Here is a 9,679-nt window from a genome sequence, read left to right on the forward strand (position 1 = left end):
GTGGGCACATAGGCGAATTATCGTCGCAAATAAGAGCCTAGCACTGCAGTGATGCCCACTTCGCTACATAATTGATTTTGTTCTATTTATACTAATTACTTCAGCCGCCTGGGTACACGCCATGCGACTTGCGCCGTGGATGCTCTAACAATATGGTAGATGCACCGGAACCATGTGGAGAAGTAGAGCGCACTATTAATTCCGATTCCAAGTGCACTGCAATTAATCATAAAGGCCAGACTGAGATATCAGACCATACAACACATGCCAAAAATACGAAACAACATCAGTAATCTCATTTTTTTATTGGACGAACATACATACAAACTTATCTGCGTTCAGTTTATAAAGTAGATTCACCAAACAATATTGAACACTACTAGTAATTTGAACTTCCCCATACACATCTCGTCTTCTGCATTTTTTGTGTCATTATAAGTAAGGTAAACTAAACTACTAATTAGATTTTTTTGTTTAAAGAGCATAGTAATGCACCGATAGAATTTATCTACATTGATGAACCTACTTTTCCCACCTGATATAGATCATAATTCGGCCATAATACATAACATACTCAAGATTCCAGGTGCACTGCAATTAATAATGAAGGCCGGACTGAGATATCAGTCCATCCAACACATGCGGAAAATACGAAACAACATCAGTAATCTTTTTTTTATTGGATGAACATACATACAAACTTATCTGCGTCAGTTTATATAGATGCACCAAACAATATTGAACACTGTGAGCTCTTGAATGCTAATAATTTGAACTTCCCTATACACATCTCGTCTTCTGCATTTTTGCGTCATTATAAGTAAGGTAAACTAAAATACTAATTAGAAGTTTTTTGTTTAAAGAACATAGTAATACAGCGATGGAATTTATCTACATTGCTGAGCCTGCTTTTCTCACCTGATATAGATCATAATTCGGCCATAATACACAATATACTCAAGAGGTGGAGCTGTTTAACACAAAAAATGGCAAACAAATAGATTTCAGAAATAAATTATGAATGAGCATCACAAAATGGTATAATTTAATAAGCACTTATAATAAAATTCAAAGGAATCAATAGGAAAGAGCCCCCGCTATTGAATGTTTGAGTCTGTATCCATGTGCGGTAAAAAAATATTTCCTGTTGCTTCTTGGAACCAATCTCTAAATGTGATTATTTATAAACCAAAAAATGAAAGGTATAAAGTTTTTTTTTCAGGTTCTGGTTACTGCTTATGCTTGTAAACACACCACAGATTCAGGTAAGTCCATCTTTGCAAGTTTTTTATCAATATAAATTAAGAATAGGTTACTATAATTTTAAAAAGAAAGTAAAATATGCAGGATACATGACAACAAAGATAAGGAAGAAACATATTGGATTCTTCGTTCTTCTTGTTTACACAGTATAAACCAGGGATTGTAGAATAGAAAATTTTGAGCACCAAAATGAGTTGGATAGTAAAATTGATACTCTAAGCACATTTTGGCGCCAAATGAACATTCTATAATTCAACCATAATCACAAAATAAATGGCAAAGACGACTAAGAATTAGGATGGAGCAAGTGTTGAGGAAGCCTATGTTACCTTAGATGATCCACTCCTACGTCACACAGAACCATGCCACATCCTGCACCAGGCTACCGTGAAATGAAATAAGTTAAAGCTTGTGTGTTAAAACCTACATATTTTGCATGCATCCTACCTACAAACACACATGTAGATTAGAAGTCAGTATTGTGTACCATGTGTTATACGACAAATCGGCGGACAATCTGCCGAGAAAAAGGGAAATGCTCCGCCCATATCACACACATACTTTACACTCGGTTTTGCATGAAAAAGCAAATACAATAATTAGACTTAGCGCTTTGCAGACAGGTAAAGATGATTACACAAAATAATATCATGAAAGTTAGACTATCACTAAACTAAGCAAGAGAATTACCTTGGCAAAACATGCTTACATGAAAAGAATTATGACGGCAGCTGGACTGAATTTTGAACTAATCTTGTCTTGCAAACTATTTTGAAGTACCAAAATCACACTGAAACATGTTCAGCGTGTATCTTGCAGTTGTAATCCTAATCACTGTTCTAAAATACTGTGCAGTCCTTTTAAAGTTTTCGCTTTCAGTGCCTCAAAGCAGTAGTCAATGAACTGCATCACCGGGGAAAACAGCCATATACCGCAGCCTTTGTGAGGCATGCAAATATACCAGATTAATAAGGTCACTCTCTACATTGAAGCGCTACCTCGAAAGTATGCATGAGAAATCATTGTTTACTTAAGGATACCAAAAAAATTCCATCTCCAGCTTTTTTTTGAAAAAGAACTGCGGCTGTTGTGCAAATATTTAACTATTGATTTGCAGCTAGCAAAGACCGGAAAGAATGGTTGAGAACTTCAAATAAGTTACTGAAATTATTTCAAGTAGCTACTACCTTTTTTACTATTACTGCTCCCATCTGGTACCTAATTGTACCACGGAAATTAAACCAAGCTAGGTTTTGCAGATCCTTATAATTGGGGTTAAAGCAATATTTCAGAGGACAGAGCAAGGTCTTGGGACAGAGGCATCCCCTCCACTACCACATGACATAGCGCACAAACAAGCCATCAAACACAAGCAAAGGTACCCAGCTGAACAAAACACAAGTGAAAACATAACTTGAACATGCATCTAACATTACACCTGGCTACCAGACCACGATGCCCCCTATGGACGCTGCCAGCCTTCCATCCGAAACAAACGCACCTGAACACACATACCAGAACAACTGAAACAGAGTCCTGAGAAAAGCACGCTGAGAAAACACCATGCAAACTCCTTCCAGCCAAAGCGCAGGCCACTCAGAACAGCGCATGCCACATCCGCCCACAGGCACGCCATGGATGCATCACCTAGCCAAACGACAACGCGACCGAAACGCAAGCAATCGCCACATCACGTAAGGAAAAGATACATCAGCCAGGAACGACCAGAAACACTCTTCACAGCTAACCCAAACCAGATGACGGTTGTCACTTTGCCCAGAAGAAACCCATAATCACACCAATCTGACGCAATTTACAACTAAACACGCCCCAGCCGCCCCCAAATCAATAAGAAAGTGCACACCGCAGCCACGCCCGAGCCCATCTCCCGGACATCCGCCGTGGCGAAGCGCACCGCACAGCTAGCTTACACAGAAACGAAACGGGAACCACCGTGTAACCCACGCCGCCGAAGGCATTTTGGAGATCGTATGGTTCATCCCCGAAGATCAAATTAATTCTAGTTGTGTGAGAGATAAAGGTGGAGGGGGCGGAAGGCACACCTTCTCAATCTTGGCAGGGTCTTCTCGATCTTGGCAGGGTCGAGGTAGGAGACCTAGCTCTATAGCGGCGGACGCCCCGTCCAGCACCGCTGCAGCACGTCCTCATCCGGCGGCGCGATACACGGCGAGGGCCGCGGCGGCCTCCTGTAGCTCCGGCACCGTCCGCTCCTCAAGGCCCCGGCGCGTCGAGATAATGGGGATTCAGGTTGAGCGGTGGGATTCAGGGATTGCCGGATTGGACTATGCTACCGCCGTGGAAAGAAGTCCATATACCCCCTAAGTTTCGGGTTCAGTACGCTAACCCCCGTAACTTTAAACTGGATCAAATCACCCCCATAACTATACAAAACCGGGCAAATCATCCCCTTCAACCCCTCAAAACCAGATTTAGGTGTTTTGAGAGCTGTTTTGTCCACGTGGACGTGGTTTGAGCCACCTGGCACCTGGTCCGGTCGCACCGCATAGCGACACCAAAATCTCCTCTCGCGTTCCGAGCCGTCGCTCTGCCCGTCCTGCGTCGCCAATCTGCCTGCCGTTGCGCCGCCTCTCTGCCCGTCTTGTGCCGCTGCTGCGCCGCGTGCCAGTCGATCTTGCCGAACTCAGAGAGGTTACATCCACCGCGGCCCTCCTCGATTCAGTGAGATTGGAGCTCCTCCCGACTCGAGCAGATGCACGTCTACCGTCGCTCTGACCTCGATTGAGCAGAGAGGGTGGAGCTTCGAGCGATCGCTGCTCCGTGGTGATGTCCAGTGGGCTTCAGCGATTGGAGGAAAATACTGAAGCCATTGCATCCTCCTTCAGTTGGCACTACCTCTGACATAGGAATTGTTTGAGATCTTGGCCTTTGCAATCCAGCGGAAGATAAATGGCAATGATGCAAGGTTCCAGATTGACAAACAAAGCACATCGTTTTGAGCTCTCATTTGCTGAAACAAACATGGACGTAGTAGCCCAGCTAACTGATTTCCCTAACTGATTCAGTACTGCATCATCTCTATTAGACGTAGTAGCCCAGCTAACACTCACACGGCAGTCTACATGTACTGAAGAAATATCAAAACAATATACTTCTCTGTCATTTCACTACTCTGCTCCACCATCTCAGATACAAACCAAACAGGGTCACGACGCGGCAGCGGAATCGAACGGAGAGGAAGCTGCGATGGAGAGCTCACCTGTTCGCCGGAACGACGACGCGGCGCGGCGCCGCGCGGTGCGGCGTGGCATCTCGACCTTGGACCTCTCTCCTTCTCACGCGCGGTGCGGCCAAAACCGCAGTCAGAAGTGGCCAAAACCGTCTCCAAAACAGCCAACCTCGTCTGGGGGTGATTTGCCAGGTTTTGTATAGTTAGGGGGTGATTTGACCCAGTTTAAAGTTAGGGGGTTAGCGTCCTGGACCTGAAACTTAAGGGGGTATATGGACTTCTTTCTACCGCCGTGCCTGTGTGGTGTGTGCTTAGAGCATGTCTAGCAGGCCCCTTATATTTATGTCCCGTATCTCGCCGCTTTTTCGCCCCGTATCGAAAAATTGCTAACGGAAGAGCCATTCCGTCTAGCAGACTCCGTATTTCGCCCCGTATTTTCAAAAATAAAAACCTTGGGAAGTTCAATTTCATTGATCATACTACGGATCATACATACGGATCAACGATTCTACATACAGAATGCGCGATCCTACTCGGGGAGGTCGACTAGGTACGAGTCCGCCTCCGCCTCCCGCAACTCCGCCTCCTTCGCGGCGGCGATGGCCGCCGCCACCTCTTCCTCCTCTGCCCTCTTCCTCTTGGCTTCGTCCTTGAGGAACTGTCGTAGCTCCTTCAACAAGTCGGGGGGCCTCCTCCTCCTCGCCGGCGAGCGGAGCTCCTCCGGCCGGTGCTCCCGGCTGCTCCAAGCCTCCTTCGCCCAGCGGCGGCGCTCCCAGTCGGCGCGCCACTCGTCGAACTTGGGCCCGCTCATCGGCTTCATCGGCGGATCCTCGTTGTACCAGCGCCCGCCCGCCGCGAAGTCAACGAGCTTCGGCGGGACATACGCGGCGCCGGCGTACTGCAGAGGCCGCACGCCGGCTCCCGGCGGCGGATCTCTTGCATTGGCGCCGCCACGCATCCTCCACGTTGTCCGGCGAGCGGGATCGCTTCGATCCGCTCGCCGGCGAGGCGGTACTGCTGCGGCGGGTGTCCATGCCGGATCTGGGGTGGAATGCGGCGCGGGGGAGTGAGGAATTGCTCGCCGAAGCTAAGTACGGAGGCGGCGGTGCACAGCAGAGCTAGGGTTGCGAGTGAGGGGTTAACCCCTCACTCGCACCTGCGCCTATAAGTACGGGACGACGGGGCCGATTTCCGGGGCCCGTATTCCGAATACGGGGCCTGCTAGACGCCTCAAATCGCTTCTGCCCCGTATCCCGCTGGAATTTTACGGAGTAGGCGGGTTATACGGGGCCTGTTAGACATGCTCTTATTTCCGTATAACCGCCTCTCAGACCCAAACCGACCTGAAAAATTAACCAGCAGGCAGCAGCCAAACGCTAAATTGTCTGCAGTAGGGTCCACGATAACGACTTGCCGATCGCTCCCAGGGGCTCACAACCCTGGGAGCTTAGAGATCTTAGAGGATATCACGTTATATTACTTACTGAATCCTGATAATATGATAGCTGTCGTCCACAGTCATTACGTTAAGATATTTCTTTGGTCGGCGTTATATTCTGGGTGCAGGGGAATTCCTGGAAGGTGGGCACCAGCCATATACAGAATCATCATATGTCCTTTCTGAAGGCATCACTAGTTACTGAACCTCTACTAAAATTTGAACTAGTTGGCCATACTTCCAGTTCTGAAGACATCACTAGTTGCTCGACCCCTGTCAAGATTTGAACTAGTTGGCCATACTTCTAATGATGACTGTAAACCTACCTGACACGGGTGCTTCCTCATATTTTGCCGCTGTCTCCTGAACATCTGAATTCAGGCTACTTTGTTTTTTTTTTCGAAATGGGGTATACCCGGCTTCTGCATCATGACGATGCATACGGTCCTTTATTTAAAAAAAATTTATGAAAAGTATCGGTTACAAGTTACAACTCACGCATCACCGAGGATTGATACAAAAATCAACCATCAAAACAAACATATACTACGACTACACATCAACATAGTCTTCTAGTATGCCGCCAACTAGTCTGGCGCAAGATATCCTGAGCGACCATCAGGAGCCGTGTGCATCCAGAAGCCATGGCATCCTGTTGCCCCTCCGGTGAGAGTAGGGCCCATAGCTGGACCCAATGGGAGACCATATGGATAACCTGCAAGAAATGAAAAGAGACTTTTTTTATTAAAAATTATATCATTTCTGACCCTCCAAATATATCAACATAAGGCAGAAACCCCAATCCGGATAAAAGCCTTAGATTGTCTATCCACTCCATTTAACCAATTACCAAACATATTAGTAATATTGGTCGGAGGTGGAAGATCATAAGTGAAATTAAACGTACGCCATAAGAGCTTAGCCAAAGGACATTCAATGAAAAGGTGTTGAATGGTCTCCTGTTCACCACAAAAAACACATTTTGTACACCCATTTCAATGACGTTTAGCTAGATTATCTTTAGTTAACAATACCTTATTACTCAAGAACCACATGAAAATCTTAATCTTAAGGGGAATTTTAACCTTCCATAGGTATTTCCTCAGAAAAGGAGTGTGATCACACATAAGATCCTCATACATCGACTTCACTGTAAAAAAACCATTCGTTTTCAAGTTCCACACAAAACGATCATCCTCTTCATTCAAATTTATCATCGTAAGTTTCCGACATAATTGTAACCATGCAGTCCATTTATTATCATTTAGCACCCTTCGGAAAGTAATAGTCAGTGGTGTTTGTGCTAACACCTCTGCAACAGTGACATTTGTATGGTGTACAATATTATACAAGGACGGATATTGGTGAGCCAAAGGAGTATTTCCTAGCCATGTATATTCCCAAAAGCAAGTACTCATACCATTACCCACTTTGAAAAAAACCCTAGAAAAAAACTCCTGTTTTACTTCCAACAAACCCTTCCAGAAAAGGGAATCGGTAGGTCTAGCTTGCACTTCCGGCAACGTCTTTTGTCTTAGGTATTTATTTTGTAGCAATTCTTGCCACACCCCGTCTTCGTTCAAGAGTTTAAAGAGCCACTTACTCAATAAACATCTATTTTTGATTTCGGGAACCTCAATACCTAACCCCCCTTGATCTTTGGATCGACAAATAATGTTCCATTTGGTAAGCCAATATTTTCGTATATTTTCGTCTGACTGCCAAAAGAACCTAGATCTCTAGAAGTCCAACCGTTTCCTTACCCCAACAAGTATTTGTAGGAAAGACAGCATAAACATTGGTAAGCTAGTTAAGACGGAATTAATAAGTAATAACCTATCACCATAAGATAGTAACTTCCCTTTCCAGCATCCTAGTTTACTCTCAAAACGTGTTTCTACCGGATACCAATCCGAATTCCTGAGTTTCTTGTAATGGATTGGAATACCCAAGTATCTAAAAGGGAGTTGTCCAACATCACATCCAAAGATATATTTGTACTGTTCCTCCTCCTCCTTTGCCTTTCCAAAACAAAAAATTCACTTTTATGAAAGTTAATCTTAAGCTAGATTATCTCTTGTGAAAAAGAACAGGTCCTACTAGCTAGCATCAAGCAAACAGTTTTTACCTAAACCATTTTTTTAGATAAAAGACAACCACTTGCCCGACTTTAAATTAATAAAGCCAGAGATAGTCAAGTTTTACAACTCACACGCACGCTACGGCCTACAACTTAGCGAAGTACTGAACAAGAACTAAAAGGGTAGAAGATAACAGGGGTCGGCTTCCCCAACGACACACCGATAGCTAACAGAAGGCGGTTCCAAGGCAGTAGGGCACTAGATCTTCATGTTCTTGGCTTCATGGACGCATACATCCCCCTTAGTTTGGGCTCCATCCAGCACATGCCTTCCCTTTCCACTCCCTTGGAATTGATACTCCAGAGCTACAAGAAAATGATAGTTTTATAGATAATGCCAGCAGGTTGGTTAATAATCTTTTTCTCGATGGTTAACTTGTTACGGTTGTTCCAAAGTGCCCAAGATTGCGCTAGGAAAAGGACCCATAAGATACGACACGCATGGCCCGAGAAACTAGATAAAATCGCATGAAACTGCGCAAAGTTAGCTGGACGTCAGTTACACCCAAGTAATTGGCGCATCACCGACCAAGCGAACCCCGCAGGAGAGCATGCTAAAAAGATATGGGTAGCGTCCTCCGGCAAACCGCAAAGGGAGCACTCCCCAGTAGATGGTCCATGACGAGTGGCAATCTGTTGGTTAGAAGGTAACGTGTCTAGGGCCATTAGCCAGGAGAAGATTTTGATCTTGAGGGGGGACCTTTTCCTCCCACATATCCTTGAAGTGAGCCACATTTGTGACTTGAGAGAGCTTGGCATACATATATTTAACCGAGAATTTGCCCGAGGTCTCGAGGTGCTAGGACACCCTGTCATGCCCAGGAGCAAGCTCCACCTCAGCAACCAGGGCCAGCATGTCCGTCCACTCGCAGGCCCTCCTGATCCAAAGAACGGAACGTGGATATCTAGCCCTTCCCCTTGAAAGGCCATGGCCACTGAGATAGAGGTGTCATCACAAATCGCAAACAAGATCAGAAATTTATCTTCGAGCGGTGCATCCCCCACCCAGCTAGAAATTTGTGCGGACCCCGTCCTGCACCGTATGCTTGGCACCCACTTTAAAACAGATGTTTCACTTTGTGTAAGATTTTCCAGAATTGGGAACCGCCATGACCCGACCCGCTAAAAAATTCGGTGGTGTCATGGTATTTTGCTCTAATTAGCTTGGCCCAAATTGTATATTCTTCTTGATAGATCCTCCAAACCCATTTGAGGAGGAGAGCTATATTCTTTTTCTTTGTGTTGAGCAACCGCAAGCCCCCCACCTCTTTGGTTGCCAATTGATCAGGTGGTATTTTCATTTTGGCCCCGTCCCTTCCTAGTAAATCTTGGATCGATGCGTATCAAACCTAGCATGAATCCCATCATGCAGAAGGAAGAGGCCCACCGCAAACATTGGCAGATTATCAAGGAAGACATTGGAGAGGATTAGCCGTCCCCCCGAGGAGAGCAGTCTTCCAGGCCAGGGTTCAATCTTAACCGCCAGTTTCCTAACCAGGAACAACTACTGCTCCAACGTAATCTTTCTGTCCGAGATAGGGAGACTACGTTAGATAAAGGGGAAAGCCCCCAGTTTACAGTTCAACTTGTTGGCAATGCGAGTCTGGACCAGTCTAGATTGGCCCATAAC

General features: G+C 45.5%; 1 long non-coding RNA gene across 3 annotated transcripts; it reads right to left on the bottom strand.

Moving 5' to 3' along the window:
- Nucleotides 1-2,352, bottom strand: LOC124678367. 3 transcript variants are annotated; one of them, XR_006994440.1, is made up of 3 exons: nucleotides 1,751-2,352; nucleotides 536-1,645; nucleotides 1-216 (listed from the first exon to the last, which is right to left on the bottom strand). It is a non-coding gene; the product is annotated as an uncharacterized LOC124678367 (long non-coding RNA). The 3 variants fall into 3 exon arrangements; XR_006994439.1 differs by lacking the exon at nucleotides 1-216 and having other exon boundaries at nucleotides 533-970; nucleotides 1,593-1,645; XR_006994438.1 differs by lacking the exon at nucleotides 1-216 and having other exon boundaries at nucleotides 533-1,645.
- Nucleotides 2,353-9,679: the final 7,327 nt, after the last annotated feature.

This window comes from Lolium rigidum, chromosome 7 (assembly GCF_022539505.1).
Source record: "Lolium rigidum isolate FL_2022 chromosome 7, APGP_CSIRO_Lrig_0.1, whole genome shotgun sequence".
NCBI lineage: Eukaryota > Viridiplantae > Streptophyta > Magnoliopsida > Poales > Poaceae > Lolium > Lolium rigidum.